The sequence below is a fragment of the Mastomys coucha genome, unplaced genomic scaffold (genome assembly GCF_008632895.1).
Source record: "Mastomys coucha isolate ucsf_1 unplaced genomic scaffold, UCSF_Mcou_1 pScaffold3, whole genome shotgun sequence".
In the NCBI taxonomy this organism is placed as follows: domain Eukaryota; kingdom Metazoa; phylum Chordata; class Mammalia; order Rodentia; family Muridae; genus Mastomys; species Mastomys coucha.
The window spans coordinates 6575238-6595987 of record NW_022196909.1 but is presented as its reverse complement, the minus strand read 5'-3'; the positions used below and the strand labels follow the sequence as shown (position 1 = coordinate 6595987).

Sequence of the window (20750 nt, the reverse complement as noted above, 5' to 3'; positions counted from 1 at the left end):
CCTTCAACACTGTCTAATTCAGGAGTGCCAGTGGGAAGGGGGCCTTCAACACTGTCTAATTCAGGAGTATGCCTAGGTTCCCAAAACAGGATCCCAGGGTAAGGAACTCATAATTATCTGGATTCATTCTAGAACAACTCCCTTATTTTCTTAGAGGACTCTGTAAAAACAGGACTGTGCTGAGAGTCATGAGAGGCCAGCAGAGTTGAAAACAGTCCCCAGTGCTCAGGAACTCGAATTCACTCCATAGACTCCAAGGATCTTAGATGCAGTTTCTCAATAAGGCACGGAGTGTCACCTGAAACTGGCAGATGAGGACACTCGGGGTGAAGCCAAGATGCTACCTCTGCAGTGTAATAATGTGATTTTTAACTCAAGGTTCTAATGCATACAAAAATGTACATTAAACTCATAATAAGGTAAGGATTTCATTTTGTTTTGTCTTGTTTTTCCGAGACAGGGTTTCTCTGTGCAGCCCTGGCTGTCCTGGAACTCACTCTGTAGACCAGGCTGGCCTCGAACTCAGAAATCTGCCTGTATCTGCCTCCCAAGTGCTGGGATTATAGGCGAGAGCCACCACTGCCCGGCAAGGTAAGGATTTTTTAAGATTGATTTTTGTTTGTTTGTTTTGTTCTTGTTTTTGTTTTGTTTTTCTTTTTTGTTTGGTTTTGCTTCATTTGATTTTTCAAGACACGGTTTCTCTGTCTATCCCTGTGAGGCTATCCTGGAACTCTCTCTGTAGATCAGGCTGCCCTCAACCTCACAGAGATCCACCTGCCTCTGCCTCCTGAGTGTTGGGATTAAAGGTATGTACCACTACCACCCAGCTTAGATTGATTTTTATTTGTGTGTGTGTGTGTGTGTGTGTGTGTGTGTGTGTGTGTGTGTAGGTCAGAGGACACCCTGTTGTGGTAAATTTTAAACCCAATTAACCCAATCAATCAATTCACAACTCAATTAATTGGTATACAAGCTACTCGCCTAGATTGGGCAGTTCTACCACTACACTACTCTATTCCCATCTATTAGATCCCATATGACTTGTGATTTCTCCAAGCCATGTGCTTCAGCTCCATCTTCCTTCCACCTCATCCTCCTCCATCATCATCTTCTCCAGTCTCCTCCCCCCTCCCCCATCTCCTCTCTCCCCTTCTCCCCCAAACTTTTCAGCTCCACCTTCCCTCCTGCTACCCAATCATCGGCCTTATCCTTTATTTGAAAAGTTAAGGTTGGGAGAAGGTTCACAAGGCACCTGTATAACTTACATGATTCACTCTTCACTCTTCCTAGTCTGCTGTGCTTTCCAGGAGAGGAGAATTAGCATCAAAACTATCCACAACAGGGGCTATCCACAACAACATCCTTCAGGAGTTGGTGCTTTCCTTCCAAGGTAAGCTCTGAGGATCAGACTCAGGTCCTAGGACTACACACACACACACACACACACACACACACACACACACACACACACACACATACACACAGGGTTTCTCTGTATAGCCCTGGCTGTCCTGGAACTTACTCTGTAGACCAGGCTGGCCTCGAACTCAGAATCTGCCTGCCTCTGCCTCCCAAGTGCTGGGATTAAAGGCGTGCGCCACCACTGCCCAGCTATCCTAGGACTTCGGAGGCAATTGCTCACAGTGATGCTCACTGAAAGTTTTAATACTAGAAAGTCCTAAGGTCGTGAAAAATTCAAAATATTTGTGTGGTCCCGTGGCAATTGTAGAAACCAAGTTCTGGGAATGTAGAAACAAAGTTTTAAAATTGTAAAAACAAAGCTGTGGTGGTCAGGATGTTGAGTCAGAATGAGAATGACCAGGCTAAGACTAGCCAAAATAAAAATAGCTGGTAGTCAGAGTGACCAGGCCAAGTTGAGACCTGCAAAAACAAGATTAGCTGTTCTCAGAATAACTCCCCCCACCCCATCCCATGGTGAATTCTGAGAAAAACCACAAACTGTCACCCTGATTTTACCATCAAACTTTCCCCCACCAGTCAGATCCTTCCCCCTAAGGGACTTTCCAACTCAACCTTTTCCCAGGGATTTTCCAAGGCCAGGTGCAGAGTTGAACAAGGAAGTAAGAAGTCAGCTGACCATGGCAAGAATAGTCCCCCTGAACAAGCCAACCAGTGCCTGAAGAGATCCTTTGTCCTGTGTTACACCAATCAGAGTAAGCCAGCTAGCCCTGTTGCCTAAATCTGCCCCCTACAAGGTATAAAAAGTTTGTGCTTCTTGAGTTCGGGGTTGACTCTCTCTGTGAGGCTAAGCAACCACACGCACATCAGATCAATAAACCTCTTGCCATCGCATCGATCTGTTGTCAAGTTGTGTTCTGTGGGGTCGCACACCTAGGATAAGACTCTGGGGGTCTTACACAATCTCCTCCAGTAGGCACAGGAAGCACAAAGGTGATGTGGAAAGATGAACCAGGTTTGATGGGCACAGACAGCTACCGTCGCTGCTGGATGTTAACTAGTCTTTAACAGAAAGCAGCATCTCTGCGGGCGCAGGGCTGCCTATAATTAATGATTGCCTGTATTGCTTTGTTTCCAGTGGAAGAACGAAATAATCAACCGTGTGAAAATTGTTTATTTTTTAGGTAGAAAAAGTTCAATCAACCAAAAATGCATTTTCTAAACATCCATTAGGGCCTCTAAGAGACACAAATGGGCACCATAATGGCAGTGGCATTAGGTAACGGAGCTTTGGGCATAACTGTGCCATGGGGAAGCTTGGGCATAACTGTGCCATGGGGAAGCTTGGGCATAACTGTGCCATGGGGAAGCTTTGGGCATAACTGTGCCATGGGGAAGCTTTGGGCATAACTGTGCCATGGGGAAGCTTGGGCATAACTGTGCCATGGGGAAGCTTTGGGCATAACTGTGCCATGGAGAAGCTTGGGCTTAACTGTGCCATGGGGAAGCTTGGGCATAACTGTGCCATGGGGAAGCTTGGGCATAACTGTGCCATGGGGAAGCTTGGGCATAACTGTGCCATGGGGAAGCTTTGGGCATAACAACTGTGCCATGGGGAAGCTTTGGGCATAACTGTGCCATGGGGAAGCAACCACTCTTGAAAATTCTGCGGCTTTCTGAATTGTGAAACAGCCATTTCTAAAGTGTGTGAGCTCAGGGTGGCTCTGTTTGGAGTCCTGAATGAAATACAGCTCTGACCAGGATCCTGTGGGGCTCATCTTGGACTGCAGCCAGCTTTGGGGCAGTGGCAGCGAGCACACGGAGTTTTAGTTTTATGTCCTGTACAACTCTGGTTTACTTAGCACCTTGCATGGAACCTTTAAAGAGGAAAAGGACAGGGTGGTTTGAAAAGTTTTATGAGAACGTTCACTATGTGGGAGAGATTTTTTCCTCAGGACACAAGCAGCAGGAGCTTCTGGAATCTTGGATCACTGAGAAGCTCAGGCAAGAAGCAGGGTAGGTCAGCAGGATCCTCAAAGGTCTGCCCTCTAGCAGAATTTTCCTCTAATTAATTAATTGGATAATAAAGACAATAAGAAGCCAATCGCTGGGTGAGGAGGCCTTCTGGGTCCAAGAGAGGAAGAGGGAATGAAGGAGGAGGGCATTTCCTTTTGGATGGCGAAGCTGGTGTGGAAGGAGGCTCCATGTAGACTGGGATCTGTTAGATCTGGTGGTGGAATCCACCAGAGCCCATCACCAGAAGATTTCTAACATAGAATAGTTGATGAGTTTAGGATGATACATTCCACTTCCAGCGGTTGTGTTATCTGTTGATTCTAAACTAAACTAAGATTATCTGGCGTTTTCCATTTCGGGGTGTCTCAGGTGGGCCAGAGGGAAAGAACATAGCTAAGGCCAGGCTTTGGGATGGGAAGAGTGGACAAGGACTGAGCTCCAGGGGAAAGGTAACTGCAGAGCTCAGTCCTTGGTAACTAAGGTAACTAAGAGCTCAGGCTGGTGAGAGCACACCCACAGCTGCCCACAGGGACCAAGAGAGCGATCACGGAGCTCTGGAGAGGCAGAGCCAGCATTGGTGGGAGAGGCATTTGTAACAGAACAAGTCCACTTCAAGGACTGCTAGAGGAAACATGCAGTCTTGGGCTATGTACTGGGCTTGGGACAAATGGAGACTGCCAGCCAAGCTGGCAATAGGCACTGACAGCAGTTTGGATTGTTTTTAGTAATTTCATGCTACATGCCTTACCCCCCTGATCTACCTCCACCATCTGTATCTCCCACCCCAATGGCTTAACAGCCCACCCAGAACACCACAAGCAGAAGAGGACTAGGTGTTCAAACACATGAGCTTGTGGGGATATGTCACATTGAAATCATAACGCTGCCCAAAACAGATTTGTTGACTCTGATCTCCCTAAATTACTCCCACTGTCTCAAACCTACTTTTTTTACGTTTACTTTTTATGAGTATGAGTGTTTTGCCTGCCTGCATGTATGTATGCACACCACATGCATGCCTGGTGCTCTCAGATGTCAGAAGTAGGCATTGGATTCCCTGGAACTGGAATTACAGGTGGTTGTGAGCCCTATGGGTGCTGGGAACTGAACCCAGGTCCTCTTCAAGAGCAACAAGTGTTATGCCTAAATAAGAGGGCATGTTGACGATTGGAAAGACTAATCTGGAACACGTCTGAGTTAGGAGATGCCAATGACTGTCTGAATACCCAGGAGGCACAAATTCCCTTTGAAGTCATAATGCCTCTTGTCCTTAATCAGGCTTTTACCCCCATATTGCGGATTTTACTGGAGTAGACGAGTGGGCGTGGCATTTCTTTCCTTCTCTCTCTCTCTCTCTCTCTCTCTCTCTCTCTCTTTCTTTCTTTCTTTCTTTCTTTCTTTCTTAATGTGTATGAATGGTTTGTCTGCATTGTCTGTGTACCACGGTGTGCTTTGCCCATGGAGGCCCAAGAGGCCAACAGAACCTCTGGGACTGGTCTGGGACTGGAGTTACAGACAGTTATGAGCCACCTAAGGGATTCTGTGTATTGGACCCAGGTCCTCTTTTTTTTTGGGGGGGGGGTGGTTAGAGACAGGGTTTCTCTATATAGCTCTAGCTGTCCTGGAGCTCACTCTGTAGACCAGGCTGGCCTCGAACTCAGAAATCCACCCACCTCTGCCTCCCACGTGCTGGCATGTGCCACCACTGCCCAGTGACCCAGGTCCTCTTGAAGAGCAGCCTAATGCTCTTAACTGATGTGGTGTCTCTCCAGCCCCATAATTTTTATTTAAAGGTTGTTTTTAACTTATGAGTCAATATGAGCCACAAAGTGGGTGCTAGTAACAGAACTTGGGTTCCCAGGGAAGAGTGGCAAGCTGCTGAGCCATCTCTCCAGCCCCAAACTGTCCTAATTCTTGCTGATTAGTATGTTCATTCCCTCTGTTGTTTGGGTCTCAGAATTTGGGATCTTCTTTGCTGCTACTGTGTGGCACTGCAAATGAACATCTGTTCAGTCCAGACAGAGAACCAACAACAGATCAAAGGAAGAATATCACCAAAGTCTTAACTGGACAAACCAGTGCATTTACTGGTTTCTTATAGTCGTGTGGGTGACAGGTTCCTTATAGGCACAGAAATGGTTCAACCAAAACATCACCAAAAGCCCAGCCCACCACCCCTCACACAAGCTGAAGCCCTGGAGCTCACTGCACAATCACCAGGTGGATGGACATGTTGGAGAATATCTTGTCCAAGCAGTTCAGTTTATCTCATCTCAGCCATCCTTACAGCCTCATATAAGCCTGGAAATGATGGAGTCTAATGCATTCTGGTCAGCTTCAGGGACTTCCTGGGCCCCTTGAGTTGTTTACTTCCTAAGTAAGCCTTCCTTTAGAACTTCCTGGTCCTAAGCAGCTTCCAACTCCAGGATGGAAGATCTTAATGGTTGAAAACTGTTAGACAACAGACACTGTTTTCCTTCACACTCCATGTTTAAGCATCAGCATATCATGTCACATTTATCTCCAAAGCGTACCTCATTCCAACACTTGCCACCACATCCTTGCCTCTGCTTTGCCACAAGACACTTGATCACTTCTCTGGACCATGGCAGTTGCCTCCTAGTCTCCCTACTTTTGTTTCTGCCTCCTAGTCCTTAGACCACTCTCAACATTTCTCTTAGTGAAATACTGCTAAAAGGATATGAACCAAACATTTCACTTGTAACAGGACAAAATTTGAAACAAGTTCTCAATGAGTTAATGAAATATAGTTTATTTCTATAGTGAAATATTATGCAGCAGGGGAAAATGTGGTGGATCCCTGTGGAAGACTTGTCAGTTAAGTGTAGATAGAATATCTCTGGAAGGACGCACAGGAAGCCCAGCTCTTGATAAAGAAGGAGAGGAGAGCTGTTTATCTCGGCCTTTGAATGCTCCACAGGGCCTTGACCTGCATGGCTCGGAATTGACATGACAGGGGCAACAGAGTAGTGATGATAGATAGATAGAACAGGCATTCAGACGCACATAGAAAATGAGCACCAGGTGACCTGTGTCACCTGTGCTCTAATGGAGACGCACCAACAGCCGTGATCTGTGTGCTCTGATGGAGGCGCACCAACAGCCATGATCTGTGTGTTCTGATGGAGGCGCACCAACAGCCGTGATCTGTGTGCTCTGATGGAGGCACACCAACAGCCGGGAAACTCAGCATGCTTATATAAGCCTCTGAGTGAGGAGGTAGGTTTATTATTCATAGCTGACCAGGAGGAGCAGTTAGCTCAGCTCAGTAAGAGAGTCTCAGAGCAAGCAACTGTGGTTGGTGCTTTCTGTACACACTGATTTTAGCTTAAGTCAGTTGCTCTTGCTCTTAACATCTGTACCTGGACCAGAGGAAGAAGCCGCCATTTCTCCGAACCTGATCCAGGGAAGGCTTTGCCATTCCTGTACACCTGATGCATTTGGGGTCTCTGACATAGCTATCCTTATGTAAATAACACACATTCACTCAGGACTTCATCTGTTTCCCACAACTTGTATGTATGTATGTAAGAGATTAAAATTAAGTTTTCAAGCTGTACTGTGGAAATTTAACCGTTGGTTAGACTCAGCGGGAGGCCAGTTCCCAAGAACCCAGAAACAAGGGATCCAAGACGACCTGGCCCGAGAACCCAGAAACAACCTGGCCCAAAGGGTCAGGTGGCTAGCCCGCCCCTGGACCCTAGCATGAGCCAGCACCAATCAGAAACCACCCCGTACCTTCCCCTTACCCCAGTCTTCCCTTTTGCCCCAGCAACTGCACAGAAATAAAAAGCTGCCTAAGACCTTGCTCGGGGCCAGACTCCTCTACCCCTGCGAGGGATATGAGTCTCGCCCCAGCTAGCTGGAATAAAAAGCCTCTTGCAGATTGCACCAAGTCGGTGTCTTGATGGTGTGTGGGGTCGTTGCTCCCGAGATTTGAGTGTGGGAGTCCCTCCAGGAATCTCACATATGATGTATGTGGATGAACAAGATGTATGTAGATGAACCCTAGCATTCGTATGTAATACATACTGCAGTAATGTGAATAAGAATGTCCTCCATAGGTTCATATGTTTGGACGCTTAGTCACTAGAGACTGGCCCTATATGAAGGGATTAGGAGCTGTGTCTTTGTTGGAGGAAATGTGTCACTGGAGGTGGGCTTTAAGGTGGCTCATGTCTCCCTCTCTGCCTGAAAACCAGGATGCAGCACTCAGCTTCCTCTCCCATGCCTGACTGCCACGCTTCCCACCAAGACGACAGCTAACTAAACCTCTGAAATCTACGTCAGCTCCCAATGAAATGCTTCCTACGAGTTGCCTTGGTCATGGTGTCTCACAGCAGCAGAACAGTGGCTTAGACACATACACACATAAAGATGTTTTTACTAGGGCTTTTGACCAAGCCAGCTCAGTCAACAGGTTCTCCAGCACAGGAGTGAGGATTACAAAGAAAAAGGACAGACAACATTGTGGCATGACCCCACTCAATTCTGAGAATGAAGGCAAATTTAATTTTTCCCTTCTGCTTGCATACCATTTTAATTACATGTAAGTATTAAGGGCGAGCAATACAATAAGAAACTAGCAAGGCCATAAACAAAGTCCCAAGACAGTTGTTTAAAAAGGCTCGTCATAATGACCACAATACTTGAGCCCACTTCCTTGTCCAAGCCCAAAATCTTGCCTGAAGCCTACTTCTTTTGTGCCACCCTAAGATTAAAATTCGTGCCTCAACCTACTCCCTATTATAGCCTAAAGTTAGATTCTTGCAGAAACTCACTTCCTTACCATGCCCTAACGTCAGATTCCTGCCCGAGCTTACTTCCTTGTCCTTGGCCAATGTCAGATTCCTGCCAAGTGGCACCCCAAAAGGCTCTCCACAGGCTTTAAAGTTGCTTGGCTGTATGTTTATTTTAAATATCAATGTTCTTCTGATACTTATTGGGGTGAAGATAGAGGCATATGTGTCCCAATGGTGACCCTGCCCAACGTGTGTGTCTTTTCCTGATCCCAATGCCGTGCTTTTCCCATTGCTTTCACTCTTTGTGATAAGGATTGAATCCAGGTCTTTGCTCTTGCTAAATACAAACTCCACTGCTGATCTGTACTCTGGAGTGTGTGTGTGTGTGTGTGTGTGTGTGTGTGTGTGTGTGTGTCTTATTATTGGGTGTGTGTGCACATGTGTACAAGTTCACATGTGCATATGAAAGCCAGAGATCAACAATAAATTTCTTCCTCTGTCCTCATGAGTTTTATGTCAAATTGACACAAGCTAAGAGTCATTTTGGAAGGGAAAATCTCAATTGAGAAAATGTCCCCATCAGATTGGCCTGTGGGTAAGCCTTTGGTGCATTTCATCGATTGGTTATGGATATGGGAGGGCCCAGCTGTGCCATCCCTGGACTGATGGTCCTGGGTGCTATTAGAAGGCAGGTGAGCAAGCCATTCGGAGCAAGCCAGTAAGCAGCACCCTCCATGGCCTCTGCATCAGCTCCTTCCTCCATGTGATTGCCTTAAGGTCTGCCTCTGCCGTGCTCCATGATGGCATGTGACATGGAGATGAGTTAACCCTTCCCTTCTCAGGTTGCTCTCAATCACGGTGGTTAGTCACAGTATCTTAGTTAGGGTTTTCCTGCTGGGAAGAGACACCATGACCAACCAATGCAACTCTTATAAAGGACAACATTTAGTTGGGGCTGGGTTATGGCTTCAGAGGTTCAGTCCGTTATCAACATGGAGGGAAGCATGGCAGCATCCAGGCAGGCATGGTACTGGAGAAGGAGCTGAGAGTTCGACATCTTGATTCAAGGGCAGACAGGTGAAGACTAGCAAAGCCCACTCGCATAGTGACATACTTCCTCCAACAAGGCCACACCTATTCTAACAAGCTGTCACTACCTGGGGGTCAGGCATTCAAACACTTGAGTCTGTGGGAGCCAAACCGTTTCAAACCACTACACACAACAATAGAAGCCTTAACTAAGACAGAGCTCCAATGCACTCCAGCTTAGCTTTGGGGCTGGAGAGATGGCTCAGCAGTTAAGAGCACTGCCTGCTCTTCCAGAGGTCCTGAGTTCAATTCCCAGCAACCACATGGTGGCTCACAACCATCTGTAATGGGATTAGATGCCGTTTTCTGGTGTGTCTGAAAATAGGTACAGTGTACTTACATATAATAAATAAATTAAATAAATAAATAATAAATAATTTTTAAAAAGAGAGCAACTGCCTGGAGGTGGTGGCACACACCTTTAATCCCAGCACTTGGGAGGCAGAGGCAGGTGGATTTCTGAGTTCGAGGCCAGCCTGGTCTACAGAGTGAGTTCCAGGACAGCCACGGCTATACAGAGAAACCCTGTCTCGAAAAAAAAAAAAAAAACAGAGAGAGAGAGAGAGAGAAAGAGAGAGAGAGAGAGAGAGAGAGAGAGAGAGAGAGAGAGAGAGAGGGAGAGAGAGACTAGGCTCCTCGTAAACCTGGAGCTTGAACCATTGTGGCCAGAATAGCTGGCCAACAAGTGCTTAGAATCCAGCAGTCTCTGCCTCCACCAGTCCCCAGGTCTGGAGTTACAGACCCATGCAGCTACACTGAGCTTTCACACGGGTGCTGGGGATCAGAACTCTGGTCCTCGTGGTTGGAAATCAAGTACCTTACCACCCCCAACCCAAGCCCTCAAGCCCTACCATTTTTTTTTCTTTTCTTTTTCTTTTTTCTTTTCTTTTCTTTTTTTTTCTTCTTTTTGGTTTTGTTTTGTTTTTTCAAGACAGGGTTTCTCTGTATAGCCCTGGCTGTCCTGGAACTCACTCTGTAGACCAGGCTGGCCTCAAACTCATAGATCCGCCTGCCTCTGCCTCCCAAGTGCTGGGATTAAAGGCGTGCGCCACCACCACCCGGCTTGAGCCCTACCCTTTTAATTATTCTTTTTATCAAGTATTTAAAAAACTACATTACCAACTTAAAATTTTTCCCATTGGATCTTTGCTGCTGGCTGATAAAACGGAATTGCACAAGAGCAGGGAGCATAATGCAGATACTGTAACTTTTATTTTATTTACAGATATACAAAGTGAGGGAGACCTGGTTTTTCTGGCCACCTTATTAACTCTAAAAGATCAGTTGCCTGCCCGGTTGCCTGCTCGCGTGCCAAGTGTGCATCAGCAGCACTTCCTGTGTTCAGAGAGTCCTTCTGCACGAACTGTCACAGGGCAACACCGATGTCTGGCCTTTCTGCTGCTGCCTGGAAGTCCCCACAGCAAGCGGGCTCTGAACTCGTGGAAACCGCACCCACATGCGGAAGGTACTCGGAAAATGTTGCTGGGGGGGGTCAGAGTCCTTGTCCCGCATCCTCGATCTTCCCTGCCGCTCAAAACTAGGCAGTCATGTGTCCTGCGCCTGCGCTGCAGATGGCTTTCATAGCCTACAGAAGAATCTAGAACTTGGATGTCCCGGGAGGAAGATAGTCGCACCGAAAGCTAAAATTTGCACGCTCTGTACTAGGAGTGCTGCCGACTACCTTCCCCGAGCATCGCTCTCTAAAGAGTAACTGGAAAGTCTAGCTGCAATGACCTAAAGGTGGAACATTCAGATTTAAGTGTGCAGCCAAACCTTACATTGGGAGTTTTGAGTGCTGGATCAAGATAGATGACTATCCCACACAAAGCAAATTTTTTTAGAGAGACCAGGACTTCCTTGAAAGGCCATGGCACACTTGCAGAGAGGAGCTGTTACCTGCATAGAGTGATGGCTCACCACTCGCCTGGTCTAAACAAGAGCTTCCTGTGACCTTTCAGAGTGTGGTGTGTGTCCCCGGACGGAAATTGTCAGGCCTGGGGACAGGTGACTCAGGACCAAGGAAGAGCTAAAGGTGGGAAGTCACCGATGGCTTTTAGCTAGGGACCACAGGGCAAAAGACAGCTGTCACTCTGTGATAGAGCTGCACCAAGAGTAGTCCGGAACTTCTGGGGGCAGGATTGGAGTGACTGGACAGGACTACACAGTGATTCACTGTTTCAAAAAAGGAGGAGGAAGAGGGGGAGGTGGGGAGGGGGACGAAGAGAGAATCTTGCCTCCCATCCTCACATTGTCTGTTAAGATCAACTAGAAAGCAGCCAACGACTTAAATACAAGAGTCAAATTTCTAAGTCTTTAACTTTTAAAAATGTATAATTATTGGTGTGTGTGTGTGTGTGTGTGTGTGTGTGTGTGTGTGTGTGTGTATGTGATGAGAGGGTGTGTCAAAGGACACCTGGGCAGAATCAGCTCTCTCCTTGCTCCTCTACCTGGGTCCTGGGGATGGAAACCACCTTTATCCATTGAGCCATCTCTGCAGTACCAAATTTAAAAATTTAAAGATAACTGCTCTGCCAGTCAATTTCTGAGTAACAATGTTATGATTAGTGCCTTGAGACAACTCACATTTATTATCTCCCAATTCCCATGAGCCAGGCTCCTCAGCTTGGAGTCTCAATGGCTGCCGCCAAGCTCCTTGACATGTGATCACTTGATGCCACAAAGCCAGGTTCTCCTGCTAGGTGGGCACTGCTTCTTATGTAGCAGCCATGTAATCGCCTGCGATCGCGTGCACCCATCGGCTGTGCGGTGTCCTGCCTAGCAGCAAAGCCACAGATCCTGCCCAGAGTCAAAGCCAAAAAGCAGTAACATAATAATAAAGAAAAGCACAGTTATCCTGTCCAGTCTGTAGATTCAACCAATGGCAGAATGAAAACCTCCGGAGGAGGAAACCCTGCATCTGGCTGAACTTGGCTTCTTGTCACCTTTCCTGAGGCAATGCTACTTGGACCCTCCCATTTACACTGCATTCTTTATTACAAAACACCTAGAGACAAACCATAGTGCTTACGAGAATACAAAGAACTTGAGGGTCCAGGAAGGCCCTCCAACCAGATTTCCAGGGATCTCCAAGGAAAACAGATAGGAAGCCTTTCTGAATCGGGCCATGCACACCAGCTGTTGGCATAAAAACATTTCTCCGTGGATGTTCCTTGGGTTTCCTGTCTGCTAGATTCTTTCCTGCGTACGGTTTTAGTTCTTGCTCTCGCCCTAGCTCCTGACAGAGGGAAAAGGCACACACTATGAGTCAGCAGCAGCATCTCACACGCAGTCAGTTCTCAATTTTCAAGGGCAGCCAGGTTGTATAATGGGAGGTCCACAGCCTGATGGGCCTGGGAGATCTCGATCAGATCCCAGCTCTCATTTGCTAGTTAGGTGAACAGCAGCTAACACGAACCCCTTCCTCCTCCCTCTCTGCACTGTTGTTATTTACGGTGACAGTAACCAGCAGTGCCGTGCTCTAAGCGCGTACGCTCAACATGAAACAGAAACGAGGAGTTCTCTGTGACAGCTATTTCTTTGCATAGATTGAAACACCAGGATTCCTGCTGACTGCCATTGGACGACTACAGCTAGGCATGCATACTCTGACGTGGGCTCTTTACCAGCCACCCTCTGCAGGACGTCTCCTACGTGAATATGATTTCTATCATCATCATCATCATCGTTGTCGTCATCATCGTCATCATCATTAATTTTCATATACAAAGAGATAAACCTTGAGATACTTAGAGACTTTTTCTCCTATTCTCTTGAGAGTGTGGCTGCTCCTTCACATGGGGAAAACTACACTGAATATGATTTCTAACCTGTGTCTGATTATTATTAAATTAAAACGCACCAGTGTCTTCTGCATGTAGTAATACTTTCTTCCACAAGGGGGCAGAATGAGGCCGCATATAATGTTCTTTTAAAAAGGAAAGCCGTTCATATTACATCGTCAGAGACACTGTGTTCCAGTCATTGTTTAAACTTGACTCTTTATTTCCTACATACATGAATTAACTGTATTCTTTAAGGCAAGAGAGATGGAAATCGCAAATTCATTTGGGAAAAGTTTGTTCTTAGCTGACAGCTGGTTAAATTAGCAGCTTAATTCTCTGTTTAAAAACGCTATGATTCATCAGCTTTTCTGGGAATCATTTCCTATAGGTCCTAAAGAGGCCTCATGGCTCTAAATTGTTCTACATTCCTAATTCTTGTTATGCTTCCAGCAGGCCATCAAGTTCATTGGTTTATTACAGCGTTGCAAATTAGTAGAAAAAAAATTTACTAGCCCATAAACCTTTTCTCGGTTCCATCATAGTCCCGGGGGGCAGATCGGTAATGGAAGCTGAAAGTGTGTTATTATTCGTAGCTCACTCAGCTGTAAAGCTGATGGTTGTTATTCAACCAGTCTCTGGCTTACGTTCCTCTCCTCAGGCTGTGTGGATACCAGAAGTGAGGATATGTGTGTCCAAATGAACCCCGTTGCTCAATACCTCATGCAACCCATGTCAAGAGCAGTTATGTGCACAATCTAACTACAGTGTCAAATGGCAGTCACAGGGAACTGGGGTCTAAATGTTTGTGCCTCTCAAATTTTATATAGTTGGAAAACTGGGGCGATATCTCAGATGGTAAAGTGCTTGCCATTCAAGTATGAGGCCCCGAGATCAGTCCTCAGAACTCCTGTGAAAGTGGTGACCCCAGCACTCTGGGGGTTAAAACAGGCAGATTCCTGGGGATCACCAGCCAGCCAGCCTAACCTACTTCATAAGTCCCAAGCCAGTGAGAGATAGAGAGATCTTGTTTCAAAAAATAAGGTGGACAGCTCTGGTGGAGAGAGAAGGTTGTGTAGGGTAGTCAAGGTCTGTGCTCACGTGATTCTGGGCCTACAAGAACTTCCTGTAAATGTCTCCCAAAGACGCCCTATGTTGAATTGGTCCAAAAGGTGACCAGCACGGTTCATCCCTAAAGCCAAAATCAACTAAGCATATTGAGCAATCAGAGTTTGACCTTAAGACCGCAAACTGAGCGAGCCTGGTGGCACATATATGTGAGACTAAGGAAGAAGACTGCCATGAGCTACAGATCTGCTGCAGAGTTGAGAACCTAAAAGGGGTGGGGAGGGGATCTTTTGTCTCCTCCTAGACATAGAGAGAAGTCACAGGCCAGCCCTCATGGCCACATGGACTAAGGACTTAAATGGTCCAAGAAGAAAATACACCATTCTAAGTGGAGAAGAAAACATCTATTGTTTAGAAATTAGATTTAAAAAAAAACCCTGCATAAACAGTGGACAGCTGTTTTCAGCCTTTGCTCTTAAAGCACAAGCCAATGGAAGGGGAAATGGGGGGCGGGAGGGATACTCTTTCAAATGTGGTTTTTGTTCTGAGCCCAGATTTTCTTCAACTAATTTCCAACCCAGAATTAGGGCCTGGTTCAAAGTTTTACTTTGAAGATCATAGACAACAGCAGACTTCCATCAACCAGGAAGGTCCAGACAGAGGCCACAGTTGGTAGCTTCGCCGCACCGTCGAGGCAAGCCTGTGTTAAGGAGAGCAAGGCTTCGATATCTGCAAGATCACGTTTGACTTCAGCCCTTAGTCCCTGGGAAAAGCTGTCTAACAGGACCTGGGCTTTAATGAACACTCCCCCTCCGGTAAACAAGGAAATTATAGAGGTTTCCAGACAGGATGTTCATATAAAAAACTACTTGCTAAGTCTTATAATTATAAAGGCGGGGGGGTAAACAATGAGACGAGTCTCTTTCTATAAACAGACTTGGGGATGATCCCTTAGTTCTAACTTGCTTCTTGGTTACTGCTCTTTGTGCACCCCCAAACACCTCTCTGTCCTTTATAGAGGTCTTACGCTGTAAGTAACCTCTCTTTCGTTGAATCTTTTTAAGTTACATACATAAACGTTGTTACCAAGAGAGATAGAGAGCAAGATTTGAACGATTCTCTATTTCCTGGGTAATTGTTTTCTTCTCAAATATTTGATGTGAGGACCATGACGCTGGCTAATGTGTACCTTGCCACTGTGTCTACACGTCCCCGACATTCTGCGTACACAGCCTCTACTCCCACTATTATGCCAGAGCCAAGTCCCTGAAGGCTGTCTGCCACGATGCAAGATGCCCTGACACACAATGTGGGGGTTTTTTGTTTGTTTGTTTTGTTTTTGTTTGTTTGTTTTTTATGTTGTTTTGTTTGTTTTGTTTTTGTGCACAGCTGGGCTCCCAGAGAGCAGCGAAACTTTCTGAAGTCCAAGAAACATACAATGAGAAAAAAATCTGGACATGAGTCAGTGAGGTGGAAGGCAGTCCGCACAGAGACCTGCACCTCCCGAAAGGTGTGAGAGCTTGTGTTTCCCTCCTTAAACCTCAACCTTTTTTTGGTTTTTCGAGACAGGGTTTCTCTGTATAGCCCTGGCTGTCCTGGAACTCACTCTGTAGACCAGGCTGGCCTCGAACTCAGAAATCTGCCTGCCTCTGCCTCCCAAGTGCTGGGATTAAAGGCGTGTGCCACCACTGCCTGGCAAACCTCAACCTTTGAGGAGGAGCAAACTAGCCTTCTGCATTCTGGAAGAAACCTGTCGAATCTTCTGGAGTCTCAACTTCCATGGACCACACAAAATCAGTTTAAAATCAAAGAACACTAAATAGCAGAGAGAAAGAGAAAGAGAGAGAGAGAGAGAGAGAGAGAGAGAGAGAGAGAGAGAGAGAGTTAGTTGAAAAGAAAGTTATTAGCTGTTTCTGAAAATCACCCAGGATAGAACACGAAGAAACAAAAAGATAGAAAATAGGGGTTAAGACCTGGAGCATGAGGGGAGGGGAGGCTCCTGAAACATGATGGGAGGAGGCTCGGCTCCTGGAGCATGATGGGAGGAGGCTCGGCTCCTGGAGCATGATGGGAGGAGGCTCAGTTCCTGACGCGAGATGGGTGGCTCGGTTCTTGGAGCATGATAGGAGGCTTAGCTCCTGACGCGAGATGGGTGGCTCCGTTCTTGGAGCATGATGGCATGCTCTTCTTAATACCAACTTAGTCTCCAGGAAAGACAAGCGAGATCAGAAAAAAGGCAAGATTTGGATGAGTAAAACAAAAAATGAGTTTCCAGAGCTGATATAGGCCGCAGCTCCATGTACACCGAAAACTCTGCTGACCAACATTGCACCATGAACCTGTACAACAGCCAGACTCAACATTTAAAACTGCTGAGTTGCCAAACTTAAAAGGAAGATTTTAAGGGAAATAAGAAAAACAAGATAAATCTCCTACAAAGAAAACAATTGGACTGCCAACAGGCACTGTTACAGAGCCCAGAAGAGAGAAGAGTGAAACGGGCATTATGCGCCACGTCCAACTCCTTTTAAGAATGAGTGGGAGACAATGAAAATTTTGAAATAAACATTATGTATGGACAAGAAAATGAGCAGTCTGAGGTAGTGCGAAGCCTAAGCTTCCTTTGGAACATACTCCAGAGATCCTTTCCTGTGAAAACCAGATTTAATAGGAGGTTAACATTTCCCGAGTTGACTGACAAAGATGGGCTTTGGAGGTCCCAACGCTGGGAATGCAGGAAGCAGCTGAGTGATTGGTGGTTTACAATGTCAGAGAGCAGTAATCACAATGAGTTCTCCACTCTCAGTTCCTTCCAGCATTGTCTAGCTCGGAGGCTATTCTTGAGAACTGGAATGGTTTTCTAAGCCATATTGTGTAGTTTCCACGTGCTCGGCCTGACTAATGCATTAGTCACAGGTTACAACATGAGAGACTCAAGCAAACAGTCTCCATTCTTAACAGCCTTGCTTCCCCAGTCCCACGGTCTCCATTCAGTTTTCCCCCAGCCTGTGTCTCCCAGACTCGTTCTCCCCTTGGCAGGAGCTATTTATTAAGCTGAACTGCCTGCTTCTGGAAACCCTTAGCTCCTTTTTTTGTTCTTTATAATCTCCACATTCCATCTTATGTAAACCTTCACTGTGGATCACTCATCCTTTGCTGGAGTCTGTTGTCTCCAGTCAGATAGTGTGTGTGCCCCTCGCCCCCACACCTCCCCACCCCCTACCTCCCCAACCCCCCACCCCAGCTGCCAAGAGAGCTGAAAGCAGGAGACACGGAGTAGGCATGATGTGGAGCTGAGGCAACAGGAGCAAAGAGATCTTAAGCTATGCTTTCCATAAGGTGGGAGCATGTGGGCTAACCCAAGACATAAGGTGAAAGAATGTGGGCTAACCCAAGACCCAAGAATCTGAATCAACTTGGCAAAGAAATGGAGCAGGGTGTGGCTATGACTGATGATAAATGCAAAGGCTGGGGGATCATAGCTACACCGTGGCTTCAGGAGCCAGAGAAGTGTTCACATTGACAAGAGGTAAGCACAAGGGACTGACTACGCACAGGACCCGGCTGTGCTCAGGGCCCCAAAGCAGCAATCATCAAGCCAATGACAGAACTAAAAGCTGGAAGAGAAGGTAGACTCTTTTAGCTCACTGTACTTTCTTCTGTGATTCTTAGGTGTTATCCACACAAAGGGGCCTGTACTAATTTTATTTGGTGGCCTGAAAACACATTGATGGGAATCGAGAGAACCATGTAGAATACTGCCTTAACTGTTACAGACCACTGAACTTTGAAAAACTCCCTGTTTGATTCCCGACTATTTTATGGATATAGAGGGTCTTGAAAAGGAGTTTCAAGTCTCAACCACTGGCGTCACAATTCTGTAGAGTGATCACTGGGGGCAGGGACGATATTGCCAGGCTGTGCTATGCACAGTGCTCAAGTCCTGAGGCTTTGAGGACCCCAGCCATGTTAAGTTTGATGTGGAAAAGGCACTTGATCCATTTATATATTTATTTATTTATATTGGAGACAGTTTTACTGTGTCTCTCTATATGGCCTGGGACTCACTATGTAGACTAAGCTGGCCTTGAACTCCCAGAGATCTGCCTGTTTCTGCCTCCTGAGTGCTGGGTTTAAAGGTGTGAACCACCACACCCGGCTTCTCTTGTTTTAGTTTGTCTCAAGTCAGGGTCTTCCCATGTTGTTGAGGCTCAAATGCCCGGGCTTCTGTCTCAGTCCCCCAAGTAGCTAGAGCAGCAGCCATGCATCGTGGCTGCCAGCTCATGTTTAAATATGATTTAGATATCTTTGGTTTTTTGCAACCATGTTCTATGTAGGATTTTCTGCTATAAACAAAGGCATGGTGAAATTATATGTAATTATTATATTCAACTTATTATATATAATTGCTAAGTTATATGTGTATATATATATATATATACATATATATATGAGTCCAATGATGAGGCAAAAACCACATAGTAATTTCTACAAGTAAACTCTAAGAGTGATTTTCAGGCCAGGCAGTGGTGGTGCAGACGTATAATCCCAGCACTTGGGAGGCAGAGGCAGATGGATTTCTGAGTTTGAGGCCAGCCTGGCTTACAGAGTGAGTTCCAGGACAGCCAGGGCTACACAGAGAAATCCTGTCTCAAAAAAACTAAAAAAAAAAAAAAAAAAAAAAAAAAAAAAAAGAGTGATTTTCAGGAGCCTGCTGCCATTAGCAGTGAGACATAAGGTGGCACTAAAGAATATCAGGAGAGACAGCGGCTTGCATCCTCAGCCCCTAGGCTCAGATAGAGCATTCAAGACAGAGGCCATCTTGTCCCAGACCTCATGGGTAGAAAAGGTCACGAGGGAGGTTGACCTTTCCAGAAACCTACTCTCTGGAATACTGAAGAAGCCATCTGCTGAGAAGCTGTGCAAGGGGGGCCGCCCACTCTTGGCAAGCTACTACAAAGCCTGAGACATTGCAGCATTGAAGCCATTCGCTGGAAGACACCAGAAAGGCTGCCGCAGGAAGGCATCGTGTGCTACAGACACTGAGAAAACCTACACAGTAGCCCCTAGACTAGAGAGAGAGGATCTAACCCAGGGTCTGTCCACCCTGACACAGCTCGCCTCATTCCGGTTAGCAGAGCAGAATTGTTCAAGGGTCCTGACCTTCTGGCACAGAGCAGGTACTGAAGGGTGGATCTGGGATAGAGGGGTAACTATGGGTACCTAATGGGTAGCTTAGGGTATTAGAGAACATTTACTGAACAGAGGAAACAGCAAGGTGAAGGGACATTAGAGCCTCTACAGCTCATAGCAAAGGGCCTATGCTGAGGTGATGATCACAGGGAGCTCTAGATGAAGTCATGTTGACATGGGCATCAAGAAGGCAGATGAAGAGCAGGAAAAACAGGCACTCGAGAGAGGCAGTAATGTATAATACGTAAAATCCTACTTGGCTGTGGGGCAGTGAACAGTTCTGACAGTCGGAGTCCAGTACAGCAGAGCCACCTCGGAACCCCGGAGACCCACTGAGCATCTGCTCAGAAGGGACGGTAGGCGTTCGGTGAATTGCTCCTGAGATCAATGGCTCAGATTTCAGCCCAGACCCCTCACAGCTGCCCCTGCAGGAGATGTGTGCTCTATCAGGCAGACACTGCCTCAAACTTCTAGCTGGACCTTACACACAGTCATCTGACCACAAGCCAGGCTTGCCACGCCCCATACAATAAAAGGGGTGGTTTGCCCCCTCCTCACTCTCTTCTCTTACCCTTCTCCTCTTGCTTCTCACTCTCTTCTTCTCCTATTCCTCTCTCACCCTTACCCTTCCTCTCTAACTCTTACCCTCTTGCTGTCTCTCCTCTCTGCTCTTTGTTCTCTTCTCTGCCTTTCTCCTTCTCCTCCTTCTTTTCTCTCTTTCTCTCTCCTTCCTCTCCTTTCCTTCTCTCTACTTAACCAGCATATCCTTCCTACAATAAAATAACTCATTCATACTTTGTATCCTTTTTAATTAAGGTGCCATGCAGCAAACGGGCCAGCCCCGGGGGAGAGAGAGACCTGGGCCTCAGCAGCAGGCCCCCTGCCACCCGGGAGAGGGAGAGCCTCAGCCAGGCAGGCGGGGCCGCAGCCCAGGCCCCCCTGCATTTTGGGTGACGACACTTGGCCTCACAGCAATGACAAAGTGTCTTGGGGATGAAGGAGAGACTGGAAGCCGTCCTGTCTGAGTCTGGCAAGCCAAGGTGGAAGGAAGTTGGGCACCATCAAGATTTCCTGAACATCCACCAACTAGGTGTATCTGAAACTTTGAAGCTACCAAGACAGACAACAAATGTAAACTGGCAGGCATGCGCCTCTGCTGCACCCCCTTCTTTCCTGGGACCTCAATTTTCCTGTGCAGACCCGTGCCTACTTTGTTGTCATAGCAACATATCAGATGGGGCACCTGATGCATGCTTTGACCAGAGGATGGACATAAGGCTGAAAGTTCTCTCTTGAGATCTGTGCTGGCTTGGTTTTCAAGCCCTTTCAGAGAGTGGCGTCTTTATACCAATGATGTGAGAAGTGAGAGTCAGGGTTAGGGTATCAGCTTAGTGATAAATAGCAGTGTGAGGCCCTGGATCCA

The 20750-nt window shown here is 46.6% G+C and overlaps 1 long non-coding RNA gene across 1 annotated transcript; it reads left to right on the top strand.

The window, feature by feature from the left end:
- The first annotated feature begins 1285 nt into the window (after positions 1–1285).
- On the top strand, positions 1286–13160 carry LOC116075310. The gene is made up of 3 exons (XR_004112521.1): positions 1286–1390; positions 10513–10752; positions 12833–13160. It is a non-coding gene; the product is annotated as an uncharacterized LOC116075310 (long non-coding RNA).
- The last annotated feature ends 7590 nt before the right edge of the window (positions 13161–20750 follow it).